Genomic DNA, 17,770 nt, shown 5'->3' on the forward strand with positions numbered 1-17,770 from the left:
TTTACACAGAAGAGAGTGGTGATGGTCTAAAGGCCTATTCACACCAAGTTTTTGGGGGAAACGGATGTGATTTTTAATGTAGTGGAACCATGTCTGACATGTTTTTTTTTTGCCATCTGTTTTCTGTAAACTGCACAATTCTCAAATTCCCACTCTTTGATTTATTTTCTCTGCTCTTGGCCTGCTTCTGCTCTTTAATTTCCCTCCTCCACACGAGTGCCCATTAGCGAGGGAAGCCATAAGTCACCGTTCTTTGTGGACATGAACAGACTAGGATGCAACTAGACAAACTTAAAAAAAATAAACATACAAAGTCGATGATAATGCATCTGTGACGTGTAAAAACTTTACACACTGTCGCACTCTGCCAGTTGCAGACCCGACATGAAAGACATTAAAATACATGTGTTCATTTTCAAAACTTGACCTGTGTTTTTTGTCTGACTTTGGCCTTCAGTCCCATGTTTATTAGCAATGTTAGCTTAGCATATCCCATCTAAACTTCAGATATCAGACATGTTGTGGCTAATCAACGGCATTTGAATGATGAATGATAAGTTGTTGGCGAACTCTTCACTTAAGATGAGCATCTAGAACTAGTCTATTGTGCTAAAACTACTAAAACACTCTACTACTCTACATAGGGTTGCCACCTTTCAGAAATGCAAATAAGGAATTGCCACCACGGGCCCAAATACACACATTTTAAATCTAGTAAAAGTAAGAATAAATGTTTTCTTTTAACTGATGTATTTATTTATTAACTATTATTCCATTAGTATGATTTGTTCTGTAAATGTAAATGCCCACATATAATATTTATATTAGCTAATACTACTGAATATTAAAGAAACGATCATTCATTCGACTGTAAAAACTCAACTTTCTAAACAATCAATCAAACCACAGTAGTCTACTAAAATAAGCTATGTGCATTTTACAATTTGGCTTGTAATCATCTCCACTGATGCTGTCCATCCTAGGATGTGCCTCTTCCCACTCTTGTCTGTATTGGACATTTATGGAAATAGGGAACAAAATTGGTTCAATACGAGACTCAACATTAAGTGCCAAATAAAGGACGATTCTGTATTTTATATGATGGGTGGCAACCCTAACTCCACAGCTAACAACACAGCAGCTCACCGTGTGACTGTGAGGCTGTTCTAGGGTAGATTTGGGTAGATCAGATCTGAGTCATTATTTTTCCCTCTGATATCCCATACAGCATTTTCTGATGGTATCAGACCCATTCCGATATCAGATGTTGGTTAAATGCTGCCTCTAATCAACATGCAAACTGCTAATAATTCATGATACAGAAGGTAAATTTTGATGAATGTTTTTTAAATCAAGTTATCAAGCATAATCAAGTAATCGTGACAGCCCTAGTTCTCAGGGGAAAAACGCTGGTGATTACAAAGACGGGAGTGGATGGGAGAATAACAGCGTAATGCGGACGGCCCTTATAGGATGAGGAGATGACCTTGTATGCCTCATGCTCTAAATGTAATAATGGAAGCACCCTATTAGCGAACGGCACATACCTGCCTGATGCAACGATATAGCCAGTAGCCAGTGGGTGACGCAATGGTAGGCAGTATGCATCTCTGCATAGAACAATCACTGGTGTTAAATGAGCCTCGGCAGAGTTGGATATAGGCCCTGCTGAGTTCAGATTGAGCTCTCTTACGCTCTCATTCAACACAAGTGCTCTTGTTGTTTTGTTATAGCTGTAATGCTTTGGAGCAGAGTCCACTGTTGTTTATGAGGAGGGCCACCTTGGTTTAATTTGTGGTGCAACACTACAGTTGTGGCATAATGATGCACAGGAGGAAGTTCTTTCACACACATGCACGCAAGTAATGGCATGGAAAATACTGTAACACTGTAATTGTAGTCTCCGTTTTCTGAAATTTGAGTGTGTGTTGTTATTGTGATATTGGCCTTTGCAGGGCTCCATTGCAGACTACTGCGTATGCAATTAAGGCCAATCACAGTAGAATTGTAGCGAAATTCAATTACATCTTACCCCAGAGCAACAAAATCACTCCACTTGCACAGAGAGTGCTGGGCTGATTCCAGTACCAATCCAAGTTATTCATAAATTTCTACTTAAGTTGGTGCGTAAAGTCTGTACTAAGTCCTAAGTTAGAATCCTAAGTTTAAGTCCCTAGTTTTCCCTAACTAATTTTAAACCAAATGTGATAAAATCATGAAAAATGGTCAAGCATTAGGATCTGAGCCACTCTGACAAGGGCCAAATTGTGATGGCTGGACGACTAGGTCAGAACATATCCAAAACATCAAGCTTGTGTTTTTTTCTGGTATGCAGTGGTTAGTACCTACCAAAAGTGGTTCAAGAAAGGACCACCTGGAGAACTGGCAACAGGGCCATGAGCCTTTAAGGCTAACTGATGCTCATGGAGGCCCCACTTCACAACTTAGAGAACTTAAAGGATCTGCAGCCATTGTGCCAGACACTGCAGAATGCCTTCAGATGTCTTGAATGGTCAGATCTGTTGTGTCATTTCTTGGCGTAATGTGAATCTGGCAGATGTTCTTTACATTATATCAGAATTTCATGATGATTGGACCAAAAGAAATGCTCCAAAAGGGTATTAAAATGTTTGCATTGACTTTGACGTTAGGAAGGGTGGTTTTCTTCTCCTGTAAAGTTGCCATTTTTTTAGTTTTTTTTTTGCATTATCAATATGCACTATATGTTCACATATTTGTAGACTCCTCTTCTAATGAACGCATTCAGCTATTTTAGGTTGCACCTATTGCTGACACTAATGTGCAAATGCACATAAAGTGCACAGCTTGTCTAGTCCCTGTGGAGAAGTATTGCCAATGGAATAGGACTCTTTGGAGCAGAAAAAACATGAACCCATTGGCACCATGGCTAATGCCAGCAAGGACTAGAGAGGTATAAAGCCCCTCAGCATTGAGCTGTGGAGCAGTGGATCTCGGTGGAGTTCTCAGATGTGGAATGTGCTGACCCGGACGTGTACGGGGGGCGAGTACATCCATATATGTTTGTACCTGACAGAAAAAATCTCTAAGTTACAAGGAAGGTTTTCAGAACACACTGAAAGTGATGCGCTCTCAGGAGTGCCCAGCTCTGGTCCTGGTGATCTACCACCCTGCAGAGTTTAGTTCAAACATTCAACAGTCTGGAACATTCACATATTCCTGAAGCCTTGATTGGAAGAGGTTAGCTGTGGGGGAGTAGATCATTAGGAGAAAGGCTAGGCACACCGTCTCATTACAATGGGTGCCAAGGGGTGGGTTATAGGTCAGGCAGCAAGTGTCAGTAACAGTAACATCATAACAGTGATGTGCTGGAAGCTGGCGAAATGAATAAGTATAAGGACTTGAGACACTTTGACAAAAGCTAAAATATGGAGTGGACTTTGCCTACCAAAAGTGCTCCAAAAAGAGACAAGTGGTGAACCGGTGACAGGGTCATAGATGCTTAAGGAACACTGATGCAGCCTCACCTCACAACGTACAGGTCTAAAAGGATCTGCTGCTATTTTTTTGGTGCCAGACACCACATGACACATTCAGATGTCTTGTGGAGTCAGAGCTGCACAAGATTAGGCAGGTGGTTTTAATGTTAGAACTGATCGGTGTATTAGGAAATGATATGATAGTTGAGATGAGCAACACCTACCATTAGATTACAGTCTTCCTTAAGCACTGCCATGCCCACAAACACAGTCTATGGTTCAGACACTATGGTGAATTCCACTCCTTACACATACAGCACACACCACACACTCACACATGCCAAACCTGGTTTCTAACTTCACGCCGTGGGTGACTGTATGTCAGTGAATTGTGTTTGGCTGTCTGACAACTATATGATAGTCATAGCTATTACTGCTTAAAACATAAACAGTGTCACCAAATGTGTGTATGTTTATTTTTCCTGACATCTGATTTGTTGGAATAGACAAAAAGGAATCTCTTGTGGCACATTCACAAAAAAGAATCTATGTTTCACACACTGTATTGCATTAAATCAGTAAAATGCATATTGTGAAATGGGATGTAATTTGATATGTTATGATAAATCATGCAGTACACTCCTAAATTTTCTATTTTTATAAAAGAGATGTAAATGAAAGAACTTTTTATAGGCTGGTGCTCACCTGAAGCAGTGCACTCATTCTAAGCTTTTAAATATGCTAAATTCAATAAACGGATGTTGATTAGCTTTGCATATAAAGAGGCTCGTTGACAATTGGTTGGTTAAGCCTAAATTTAGTCCTGGGTTACATTTTCAGTGGAGAATCTTCATTCAGAATGATATACAAATCCAGAACAAGGTTTAATGCCAGTACAGGAAATCCAAGTGTTGCAATTTAGTGTTCATGACAGTGCTTGATATAATATACAGTGAGTCCAAGAAGTATTTGATCCCTTGCTGATTTTCTTTGTTTGCCCACTAATAAAGACACTATCCTTCTGCACTTTTAATGGTAGATATATTCTAACATGGAGAGACAGAATATCAAGACAAAAATCCAGAATATAATTTTAAAGAATATATTTTAATTAATTTGTATTTCAATGAGGAAAATAAGTATTTGATCCCTCTTGCCAAACACACTCAATACTTAGTGGCAAAGCCTTTGTTTGCAAGCACAGCGGTGAGACGTTTGTTGTAGTTAACCACAAGTTTAGCACACACACCAGGGGGAATTTTGGCCCACTCTTCTTTGCAGATCCTCTCTAAATCATGAAGGTTGGTGGGCTGTCGCTTGGCAACTCTGACCTTCAGCTCCCTCCATAGATTTTCGATCGGATTGAGGTCTGGCGACTGGCTGGGCCACTCCATGACCTTAATGTGATTTTTCTTGAGCCAATCCTTTGTTGCCTTTGCTGTATGTTTAGGGTCGTTATCATGTTGGAAGACCCAACCACGGCCCATTTTCAGATCCCTGGCAGAGGGGAGGAGGTTGTCCCTCAGGATTGTGCGGTACATGGCTCCATCCATCTTCCCAGTGATGCGGTGAAGTAGCCCTGTACCCTTGGCAGAGAAACACCCCCAAAACATTATGCTTCCACCTCCATGCTTGACGGTGGGCACAGTGTTCTTGGGGTCATAGGCAGCATTTTTCTTCCTCCACACATGGCGGGTGGAGTTGAGGCCAAAAAGTTCAATTTTGGTCTCGTCTGACCACAAAACCTTCTCCCAATAACTTGGTTCATCTTTCAAATGATCATTGGCATACTTGAGGCGCGCCTCCACATGTGCTCTCTTCAGCAGGGGTACCTTTCGGGCACTGCAGGATGTGAATCCATTGTTGCGCAAAGTGTTGCCAATTGTTTCCTTGCAAACTGTGGTCCCAGCTGCCTTCAGGTCATTTGCTAACTCCTGCCGAGTGGTTGCAGGACGATTTCTGACTGTTCTCAGCATCATTGCCACCCCACGAGGCGAAATCTTCTTTGGAGCACCGGGCCGAGGTCTGTTGATTGTCATGTTATACTCTTTAAACTTTCTGATAATTGCACCAATAGTTGTTACTTTCACATCCAACACCTTACTAATCTTTTTGTAGCCCATTCCAGCTTTGTGAAGGTCAACAATTCTGACTCTGAGGTCCTGTGACAGCTCTTTGGTTTTACCCATGTTGGAGACTTGAAATCTGTGTGATCTGTCTGATTCTGTGGACAGGTGTTTTTCACACAAGTGATTAGTGAGAACAGGTGGCTTCAGGTCAGGTAACAAGTTGATTGGGAGTGTCTAACTGGTCTGTAAAAGCCAGAACTGCTAATGAATACTAAGGGATCAAATACTTATTTCACTCCATGAAATACAAATCAATTAATATATATTCCTTAGATTTATTTTCTGGATTTTCTTTTTAATATTCTGTCTCTCCATGTAAGAATACATCTACCATTAAAAGTATAGAATGATCATGTCTTTATTAGTGGGCCAACGAAGAAAATCAGCAAGGGATCAAATACTTCTTGGACTCACTGTATGTGCAAGGCCAGCCAACCCTAGGGACCAGTTTGACAAGCCCTGATTAAGCTCAACCCTTTATGGTCAAATCTGATGGTGAAATGAATGGACTTATATTCCACATTATATTTCATATTACATTTCTTTGGTCATTAATGACTAAAGACTATTGACTAACAGACTCTTTCCAACACTCCTGGTTGAAGTGTAATAATAAACAAAATGATTGACAAGCAGTAAGATCAGTAATAACCAAAATAGGTAATTCCGGAGGAATGTTTGCAATGCATTGCATTGTGGGATAATAGTGTCTATTGGAGCCAAAGCTAAAAGCGGTCTGGTCCCTAGTACATACCATGGATATCTGAGTATACTCAACACTTTTATCTATAGTACATACTCAAAAACTAGCAAGTTATTAGTATTCAACTGGGACGCACACTGTTCTGCAGCGCAAAGCCAAACCCTTTTACACCCATTTACTAAGGCAGCCAATAAGAGCAGTGTTCTTTAATATACAAATTCTACACCACACACTACAATGAGCTTTTCTTTACAGTAGATTGAATGGCAGGTTAAAACACACAAATTAAGCTGTTATTGGTGTACTCAGTTACTAAAACAGTAAATCTACCTCATGGTAAAGAGTAAACTCATGTGTCGAAAGTAAAGTAACCCTGATTTAGAAATCAGGACTCTACGGACCATGGTTTGGCACCCCTAGGTTAAGAACTGGCCCACACTATTGCTGGGCAATCCTCAAGATTCTGTGCCCTTTAAGTCCCCTAGAGCTAGGGTTAAGTGCCCTAGACATATAGTAAATATTATTAATTAGGAAAATCACTGAAATGTAACTGATTCACAGTAAGTAATAGTTTAACATGTCTTTAGCATGTGATGCTAAAGCAAATGTTGAACAAATAAATAAATGAATAATTAAATAAATAAAAGTTCATCTTAAAAGTCTTAAAAATAAAAGTAAGTCTACTCAAAATGTTTATTAACATTCATAATTGTAATTTTTTTAAAGATTTCTTCACAAATGTGTTTTTTTATTCTAATATTATATTTTTTAAATGTTAAATATTTATAAAATTATATCTTTTAAATATTGCATTTTCTGTCCTTCTGCCTCTCTTTCAACCTTATAATACTGCTATTTTCCTCCTGTAAAAATTGAATAATTTGATTAGTATGACATTATTTTGAGGAAGTGATATCATCAACATCTCTTTGACCACACAGTTCAAGATTATCTTCCCTCTTCTCAGTATATTTTAATATATTTTCAATAATATGGTTACAGATTAGAAATCTTAAGAAGTTTAATGCTTTAATAATCTTTTTAACAAACTTTCACATCAAAACATTGGACATAGTGCCAATTACAGAAATAAAATCTCATGTGAAAACACACTGTGTTTTGCTTGCATAGAAAGGCATTCACCATTTTAGTACAAGACCTTCAACCCTGTACGTTTTTGAATGTGATGGGCTCGCATGGCTGTTACAGAGTTGAATGATTGTCACTTTGTTTGTCTTCACAAAGGCCACCGGTTCCTGAGAATGACTCTGCCACTATAGGGGTCCCAGCTTCTTCAGCTACGGTGCACTTGGATAGAAGGTGCAAATCTAGTTCAGTTTGGAAGCAGGCAAAGCAAGGTGGATCGAAAAGAAAAGGAGAGAGGAAGAGAAGGAGAGAAGAGGCTAATTTTAGCCCCTTTAACACACATAGTGTAGCAATGAGTTTGGAGCGAGCAGAGTGGGACAGAGCCTTGGCCTAATGAGGCCACGTTTAGCAGGAAGTTACTCTGGTCCAACACAGAGGCTCTGCTTTCCAGCCTGTTTACCTGCACACTCCAAAAAATGAAGGTGCTTTAAAGGGGTTTTTGACTGATGCCAGAGAAGAACCACTTTTGGTTTCATTAAGAAACTACATTTTTAATAGCGATGTATGAGTGTGAGGGATCTTCTCAACAAGCGAACAAGTTCTTCAGACCTTTTAAATGGTTCTACACATTCATCTTATTACAGACATGGTTCTTTATGGCCCTGTTCACACCTGGCATTAACACACATCTCCTGTGAACACTTATGATCGAATTTCTCACATCATTTTTGCTGGAGGAGGGGCATGGCTCGTGCGGATGGTAGAAGGTGTGGTCTCACAGTTGTTAGGTATTTTCCGTTTGGGGCATTGACACAGTTGACGTGGGCGGGGCTTTTCTGTCTGGGATGCATCAAGACACTTTGACATTCATACTACAACGACTAATGTGGTCTGAGTAACCGGATTTCAATGCGTTCTCAAGTCACACTGTACCCCGTTCACACCTGTACTTTGTGCTGGCCACTTTAGATCGGATCACCCAGGACGCATGTTAATGCCAGATGTGAACGGGGCCCATGGAACCAAAAGTACAGAGTTTGTCTCTGGCATCATTCAAAGCACACTCTTTATTTTTCTCCACAGTACGTCTGTCTGTCCCAATCGTGTCTGTCTGCCTGTCTTCTGGCCTGCTGTCACTCATCCCTGCTCTCTCTGTTTACTGGCTCGTTTTTCTCTGTTTCCCAGTGTGCCCGTTCACCTACCAGCTCGGCCATGTGTGTGTGCGTGCAGATGGCTCTTCATATGTGAGGTGTGCATTAATTGCACAACTTCAAACGTCTCTTTTAAAAATCCCCCATCAAAAGCGTGTGTGTGCAGCGTTAGCTCCTCTCGATCTGGGTCAGAGTGTGTTCGAGCATCAACATGCAAAACACTCTCTCTCTCTCTGGCTTTCTCACACACTCACTTCCTGTCTGTCTGTCTCTCTCACTTCCTGTCTCTTTCTCCCGCTGTCTTCTTGTCTGTGCCTCATCTCTATGTGTCATCTCTGTCTTTCTCTCTCTTGCTCATTCTCTTTAGTGTTCTCTGCTCCTGTTCCTTCGCTCTGCTGGCACACAGTTTTTGGGAAGAAGTGGAGAAAAGCACCAAACTGATGCTTAGTTCTGTTCTGTTCACACACAGCATCTCCAGGCCTGGACACTGGAGCAGTGCAATCCCGGGTGTTGTGGGACAGGACAGTGTTGTGGGTTTTGTGGTTGGTCAGTGTCCAGCACTGTTTAGCTCCAGTTCAGCAGTCACATGCTTTACTGTAGCAGCAGCAAGCTTTTCCCCAGAGTTGCTTGCTTTCCATCTTCTGTCCTACTTTCCCTCATACTCACCCTGTGCTTCTCTCTCTCTCCCTCTCTCCCTCTCTCTCTCTCTCTTTAGCACACTTTCTATATGCTATGAAAGGACAGTATAAAGTGGTCTAATACATCAGTTTCCTTCAGGTGAACTCTAAAGGAGTCCGTTCAGGTCTGATAATTTCTCTGCAGAGTAGAGCTGCATAACACATTGTTTGTTAATCACTGCTGCAGTATTGATCTTCTTAAAACTGATATCTCAGAAGGACTGATGCTCCAACCAATCACAGTGTGTGCCTTGAATGTCCTGTCCAATCACATTTCCAGCTGAGAGTCTCTATTGGTGCTTTGACTGATCAAAGGGTGCGTCTCAACTGTGTTATAATTAGTAATACCAACTAGTGTTTGAGTATGCAGTATGTAATATAGAAAAAAAGTGTCAGACAGAAATGGAGGAGACACTTATGTCTGAAAAAATAGAAAAAAGTCTAAAATGGTGGATAACAAGGCAAATGCAGCAGCGGCTGCATCAGCAGACCTTGCAATGATGTATGTTGGCATGTGGTACACTCCTGGGTTTGCTTCCTAGCTTTGAGGATGTGCAGGACTCCATTTCCCAGAATTCCCCCAGCCTTCCATGACTGAAGTGTCCAATCATGAACGGTTCCCAAGCGCTACATCACCAGAAAACTACTATCCTAATACTAACTACCCTCACCCGTGTTTATTGTTTAGTTTTGCATTTAACCCTGTTTGTTTGTATGTCTCAGAGCAAAGTATTGCCATCGTTTATTCGTTGCTATCTTCTCTTGTAGCCTTACTGTGTTTTTGACCTGTTTTTCTGCTCTCGGGTCTCTCGTTTTTGCCTAGCCCTTTTGGTTTGTTGTCTTGATTCTGCTCTCCATTGATTCTGATCTTAACTCTGTTTCTAGGCTACATCTCCGCCTATCGCATGGACTATATTGCCTCTCTGGTTTTGACCTGGATCGTGTTTCTGTGGATTACCCTTTTCCATTAAAGACTTTTATCTTATTTTATCTGGTTCTTCAAACCTGCTTCCCAGCATGTTAGTTTTACCACTTCTTTTTTTGTTGATTCTTTTCTGGAGGACCCCTGTTCTGCACATTTTTGTGTTTCCCCTGCTCCCAACACACCTGACCCAGCTAATCAGCTAATTAACAAGCCCATCCTGGGCAGAAGGTACACTCTTAAAAATTAAGACGCTACAAAGAGATCTTGATGCCATAAAAACATCAACCATTACAGAATAGTTCTTCATAATATCAATATTAGTTCTTCAATTGCATCGATTAAAGAACACTTTGTAGCATGTTTATTTTCAAAGATTGCTCCATATTAGAGGAGGAAACCACTTACATTTGCAGAGCCAGGTCTCTTCCAGGACCAGGGTTAAGCCTTAAGCCTGATTAGCTATCATGCTTTCTAGTTGTCCATAGCTCACAATTGTAGATGAGCCCAGCAGAACCTCAAATAAGCAAACACTGTTCACTGTTGCCCTCTAAACACATTGGTCAGAATCGTGATGTGTCTCAGACAGTTTAGACAGACTGACAGGACTAGTCAAGTGATCGATTCACCAGTGTGTATTTGAGACGTTGCAAAGCACATCAAATATGAAGCAATGTAATCACTATACTAGTACTTTGTAATTGTTTATGGAGACTGCATTGTGCCATGCCAAAGACTGAATGTCCTGGACAGCAGGATCATTTGTAATTTGTAAGCTGATCTCTGTAGAGCTATGGTCACCAACCTGTAGAAAGGTACATCTCCAGGAGAGGGGTTGGTGACCACTGTTGTAGAACCTCTAAAGAAAAGAATTTATCCTTAAAGGTCTTGAACCCAAGGATCTCAAAGTCCAAACAGACTTTTTTAAACTGCATAGTGCCATCCCAAAGACTGAAGGTCCTAGAAAGCAGAGTAATTTTTTTATGAATTGGGAGGGTGAGAACTGACACTCCTCTGACACATCCCCAACCAGCCACCGCCTCTTTTCGAACTGCCATCACTGTCATAGGGCAAACAACATGCTCCTTGGGATAACGCTGGGTACCAAGCTCTGATGCATCGGCTAGCAGACACCCGCTCTGGACAAAATCATCCTGAGGTGACGTGGGCAAAGAGAACGAGCCATCTGCCCACCTGGAGAGAACAAGGCCTCAAGCTGCTGAAGGTTCAAGGACCTCGGGTCACTCCAAATCCAACATACCTCATTCAAACCAGCAATTCAGGTCATAGTGGCAATGCTTTAGTCTGCTGGACCACTCAGAGCCCCCTATTTGAGTCATTTAGTTGTTCATTGTAGAGCAGGGTTTCAGCAGGTTTCACATCTAAGCCAAATCCAACAGACCTCATTCAGGTCATCAAGCCCTTCAGCAGAGAATCATTAGATGGTTCAGGCCAAGCTGACTAGTTGGAACTAAAGTCTGTAGGGAGCTAGATCTCCAGTAGAGGGGTTGGTGACCACTGTTGTAGAGAGGAACTTTTGAAGTACCAAAATGGAGGCCTTGAACTTATGGCTTCTTTAGACCAAGGGCTCTCAAAGCCCACATAAGACACCTCCACATATTTAGAGTGAATACTACAGATGAGATTGAGCCTCTGTTGGTGTGTTTCAGAGTGAGTGTGTAGTGAACACAGCTGGACTGCCCTCTAGTATGCTTACCTCAGCACTGTAAATTACCCAATTTCAACGAGGGGCCGAAAGTGTTCTCCATGTAGAGAAAGTGGTAAGTTTTGTTTCCCTGGGGTGGGATTTAATTGCAGTTCAACTGCTTTAATTGCAGGTGTTCCAGATATTTGCCATAAAAAAGCGTGATACAGCTGCTGCAGCGAGCTGGCACTCCTGCTTTTGCTGACTCATGAAATGGCTTTGTGTTTGTTAAGCGGCCCAGCAGAGGAGTGGGAATTGCTGCAGTGGGTTTCATATTAAGGGGAGTTCATATTAGAAATTTTCTACAACATACTTGTGCTTTAACATTAGACAGTGGAATTACTATAGCTACATACATGGTCAAAATAACCCATTATGATTGTATTGTTATATATATATATATATATATATATATATATATATATATATATATATATATATATATATATATGTATCTCCATTTTTGCTGTTTTTGCCTGTTGACATAATATAAACCAGTCAGCATTCCATAATGAATAGGCCAATGGAAATGCCCCAAAATTACACAAATAAAATTTTTTTACATTAACCAAGCTGAGAGATATAGAACTCTCACTTAAAGTGAAAGACGCATGTGTACTGACGTGGTAGAGTCAGATAATTTTACACGAAAGTGACGTAGGTTACATAACATTATGCCATTCTCATGAGCACTGACCCGCCCAATTCAGCAAAGTTATGTCGTGCAGAAACCAGGGTGCCAAACCCAGAGTAGCAGTAATGAGACGCTATTCACATTATTACAGGTAAATGAGCACTAAAGTAATTTTAAGATCCTACATAATATCGTTTTGAAGGGCAGTTTCACCAAAGTGTCAAAGTTTCTTAATTATCCAGTTCATTCAAAGTGTGAAATACTCTGTTCTAAAGAAACTTACAAAGTCAAGTTGCTCCTAAGTGGTGGCTCTGTCATCCGGAGATCGCTTATTCGATTCCTGGTGATGCCACAGTGATATGTGACCAGGAGTCCCAGAGAATCTCCCCTGGAGTCTTTGGGTGGGTAATGTGATGAAGGAGTTTTTGCTACCTAGTAGGGATTAGAAAGGACTAAATTGTGGTGAAAATTGGGCTTTAAAAGTATGGTGGCCATAGGAATCAGACATTCGTCATAATGGTGGTCGTAAAAGCAGGGCCAGGGAACTCCAGTCCCGGGGGGCTGGATTCTTGCACAGTTTTGTGCTTTTCTTTCTCGATCACATCTAAAAGGACGTCAGGAAATAAACAACTATTACATTTATGCTAACTAATTTGGTCATTAAGTTTATTTGATTTCTGAGTGAACTACAGTATCAAGGAGGGTCTCTGAGTATTCTCTATTGATGATAGCTGGGGTGGTGGGAGGGGGAGGTGAAATATGCAATAATTGCACTGCCCACTGGTACATTAGGATGACATCGAAAATCAGATGTGTTAGTGCTGGTAAAAGTCACTACATTTTGATAGTAGATTATGGAGAAAGAATTGTATCTTTTATATGAACCTGGTTTCAGGCTCTCTTTAAATGCCATTTGTTGAGATAGGGAGTGGTTCTGCAGAACAACAGCTTATTTTCCTCTGGGAGAGCTTCACACTAGATTTTGATAGATTGTTGTAAGGGACTTTATGGCCTTCAACCATAAAAGTATTAGTACTGATGTTGGATAATCAGTTTTGCCACCCCAACACATCCCAAAGGTATGAGTAAAGAATGGAGCTCCATCAGTCCATAGAATGCAGTTGTACCCAGCCCAGTGCTAGTGGGTTTAATACCCCTCTTGCTGTTAATAGGGAGTTTATTAATAGGGAGTTTTTCTGCAGACCAACAGCTTCTACTCTTCTAAAAAGGCTTTACACTAGATTTTAATAGATTGCTGTGAGGATTCTATGACATTCAGCCATGAAAGCATTAGTAAGGTCAGGTACTGATGTCAGGGGCTGATCAGGTTTGCCACTCCAACTCATTCCAAATGTATGGAGCTCAGCTCCATCACTCCAGAAAACACAGTGCAGCCCAGCGCTGGTGGGCCCAATGCTGGTGGGCCCAATGCTGGTGGGTTTAATACCCCTCTTGCTGAGACTTGGTTTTGGAAATGGTGACCTTAAACATGTGTAGTCCAGAGCATCCCACTGAATCATCGATGGATTTCTATGGAGATTATGCAAACTGTGTGAGTTCAACTCCTGCATCAGCTGCAAAAGCCTATGATCCACCAGCAGGTCAAAAGTGTTATTACAAACTTAAATTACCAAAGAATAGCCCCACCAGTTTGTACAGAAGTTCCTGTGGTTACTGAATAATCCACCTTAGTGTGTAATGGCATGTGCCTCGGAGTGTTAAGGGGTTAAAGCGGTCTCCACAAACCTTTGGCCAGCACCTCACATATCTTCTATTGCTTCATATTACATATATTACATTGTGTTTTGCTATTTGGTGAATAAAGATCCTGTTTCTGATATTGCCCCTAGCTAGAGCAGAGGATGTGCAGTAATGCGGTTGCATAATTCAACTATGTTCTCATTGTGGGCCACATCTAGCATGTAGTAATGCTGTATGTGCTATGCTCATTGTTTTGCTCATTCAAATGACTTTATGGCTGTTCTGATTGATTTGCGTCACCCTACTGAACACTGGACTGATACATTTAGCAAGGATAGCCCAAACAAGCCAAGATAGCTCCACAAACCGTGTGAGTGAACTGGGCCAACTGGGGTTTACAGTGCGTGTGAGACAGATGAGAGCTGAGGAGAGACAAGTGGAGCAGAGGAATCAGAGCATGGCACTGCATCTGAGCGAGCTGCTGGGAAGGATGTGGAATGAAATAGAGAGAGCGTAACTGTTTTAGCTGACTTTGTTCTGTTTCAAAGTTTTATTTTATTATTTGTAGCTGACATACTCTGATGATTAGGACAAGTTTTATTATACAGATACTTCTTGTATCTCCAAAATGACCGTTTTACAGGAGAAGAGAAAACCCTCTAAACGGTCAGTGAATGTAAATCGATATTATTCCAGGTAATTTTGGAACATTTCTATTAATCCATTCATCCATTGGATGAAAACTGCTAAATGAACATGCACAATATGTACAAAAGCATCCAGGCACTCAATGAGTGAGTTCAGCTACTGCACGGCTTGTTTAATATTAAAAACTTTGCCAGTATAACAGAATGCTCTGGAGCAGCCACATATGAGAAGTCACTATTCCCAGTGCCAAGCCTTAGATAAAGGTGTATTAAGCCCCACAATGCTGGGCTGTGGAGTAGTGGAACTGACCTCTGTAGAGTGCTGGAGCTCCAGCCAGGATCTCTGGGATAAGTTAAGTGGCATTTGACCTTAACCTTGCTCTTAACCTGGCGAAATGCCGCCAAATCCTCACAGCAATGTTCCAAAACCTAGTGTTAGGCCTTTGCAGATGAGTAGAGGCTGTTACTGCAGCAAAGGGAAAACAAGTTATTTCAGGCATCCCTGTACAAATGACATGTTTTGTTTGTTGGTTTCTAAATGTTAATAAGTACATGTCCACTATAGAGAACACTCTTAAGCACAATAACTGCTTATCTGCTGAATTTTATTTGTAGATTTTTATGAATTAATATTTTTTTTAAATAAAGGGGTCCCAGGATCTCAAACTGTATTTTTAATGCCATAGCTGAACAATAAGAGTCATGGATTAGACATAGACATGACATACCATGAACCTCACACCCACACTAAAAGATAAAACAGAGTAGGTATAAGGGGGGAAATTCCAAAACCCCCAAACTTTCTTGACTTGTTGTATTTACACCCCATAATTTACACATACCCAGCCCACTAGAACTAGTCAAAGCTGGTAAAATGCTATGACGACTTTGGGAGAATATGGTGTTGATACTGGAGAGCAGCATCTCACCACCAGACTCCAGACTCGTTATGGGATAATGGAATGTGGATTGCTACTGGAAACCAGGCCTCATGACCGTGACGTTTCCTGTCCGCAGAGCTTAAACTCAGCACAGGAGTAGACTAGGATCTGCGCTAGGCTGAAAGCTGAAGCTAACCGACACTAGTTTTTACCATCACTTTTCTCTCCATCACTCACTCCCTTAAAAAACAAACTGGACTACCTCCGCTGAACCACACTGGAGCTGGACACACATTAGAAGAGAAAGTACCAGCTTTTTTTTTACTGGTAAGATTTGAGAAACTCAAACCCGGGGAAGCAAGTGGGGGCTAGGTTAAAAGCTACAATCTCTTCAGCTTGCTAACAGCAATCACTCTGAGAGAACACAAGAAGAGTAGTGGTAATTACAGTGTTTTTGACTTAGTGTTAAAAGTATGCTTTGAGTTGCCACCGGTGCCGTAAACCAGGTAAAATAACAGGGTTGTAAGTAGGCTTAAACGACATCTGAGAATTCTTCACCCAAACCAACAACTTAAAATACTGAAGAAATGCACTCTATTGCACCTTTAATATCAACCTGAAATCAAAATAGACCATTTTTGCTGTGTTTCTTTATGTTCTTGGTAATATAAAACAACAGTAAATTGGGTCATGTTACTCAAAAGTCAAAAAGTTGTGTTTCTCCACCATTCATTGTCGAAGTGCTTGTTTTGAAATGCCCACTTTTCAGATCTGGATAAAATCATGTCCTGTCCACAAGAATTTTCCACTCACACGTCCTGTTTCACTCAGAAATAAAATAAAAAGCGTTCTTATGCCCGACTGGTGACAGCTGGTCAAAATCATTAAGACATTTTGAACAGGGATGTTCAAACATTTGCATACGACTGTCCCAATTCTGCTGTCTTTTGCCTTATACGTCAGAGCTAACCTCATATCGGAGGTTGCTAAAACAGTAGTGACTGTAAAAGTGTAAGGATAGCTCCTCTCCTTTTTACAAATACGTATGTGGAAGAATCTGCACTTTCGACAGAATTGAGTTGTTGTAGTAGTGCTTGGCGATATGTCCTCAAATCAGTATCATGATAAATTGAACATTTTACCTCGATTCCGATTAATAAGTGATAATATAAGCTGCTCAAGTTGCTCAGTTAGCTCGCTGTTTGAATTCTCCACCATATTGGAGTATCGGAGCGGAGTCACGTGACCACACACAGTAGTATGATGACAGAATAAAAAAAGAATTCAATTAAATGGACTTAAAAACTGACATGGAGTGTCAGTTGATTACTTTTTGATTAATTTCTATGTTGTAGTGATAACTGCTGCTTCCAAGAGTGAAATATATAATACAACAAATCGATCAAAAGAACGGACCGGCAAAGAACGTTGTTTTTAGGTCAGCAGTGTGTGCAGAGGTGTGCAAATGCTGGAGAGAGGTTGTAGTGGGGTTGGAGGGGTCAGGGCATGGCCGCTCTCCCCACCCAAGGGGGTAAACTGGTTAGAACTGCACTGCTGCATCTGCAGTTGTCCATGAATTGTGACAGGAGCTCAGTGTTGCGTGAGAAGCAGTATTGAAACGCGGTTTGATTCAGTGCAGTGTTCACAGTAAATTAGCAGACAGTTGGTTGAATAACACGTTCCCAACACACAGACCAAATGTGACAGACGTTTTGAGTGAATCAGCCACTGGTGAAGCAGAAATTAGCACAGAGAAGGGGTGGTGTGTGCAGTGGTGTATTGCAGAGTGCGAGGAGTAGTGTTTGCTGTGGTGTATGGCGGGACGGGTCACAGAGCGATGACCCAAACAAATACAGTGCCATTCAAAAGTTTAAATGTATTGAACATACACCAGTCGGCCATAACATTAAAACCACTGAGGGGGGAAGTGCATAATGTAGATTATGTGGCTACAGTGGCCCCTGCCATAGGGTGGGATATAGCAGGTAAACCCTCCAATCTTGAAGGTGATGTGCTGAAAGAAGGGCAAGGGTAAGAATCTGAGACACTTTGCCAAAAGCCAGATTGTGATGGCTA

General features: G+C 41.1%; 1 protein-coding gene across 3 annotated transcripts in view; it reads left to right on the forward strand.

The window, feature by feature from the left end:
• The window catches only part of ppp3cb (protein phosphatase 3, catalytic subunit, beta isozyme), an 82,180-nt gene that overhangs the window by 7,732 nt on the left and 56,678 nt on the right, over positions 1-17,770 (forward strand). The window contains exon 2 of one of the 3 annotated variants that reach the window (XM_072668214.1): positions 10,090-10,357. The exons of the other annotated variants lie outside the window; for them this stretch is intronic. The gene's annotated coding sequence lies outside the window, so the exon portion shown is untranslated. The remainder of the gene's footprint in view (positions 1-10,089; positions 10,358-17,770) is intronic. 3 annotated transcript variants of the gene reach the window in all.

This window comes from Salminus brasiliensis, chromosome 2 (assembly GCF_030463535.1).
Source record: "Salminus brasiliensis chromosome 2, fSalBra1.hap2, whole genome shotgun sequence".
NCBI lineage: Eukaryota > Metazoa > Chordata > Actinopteri > Characiformes > Bryconidae > Salminus > Salminus brasiliensis.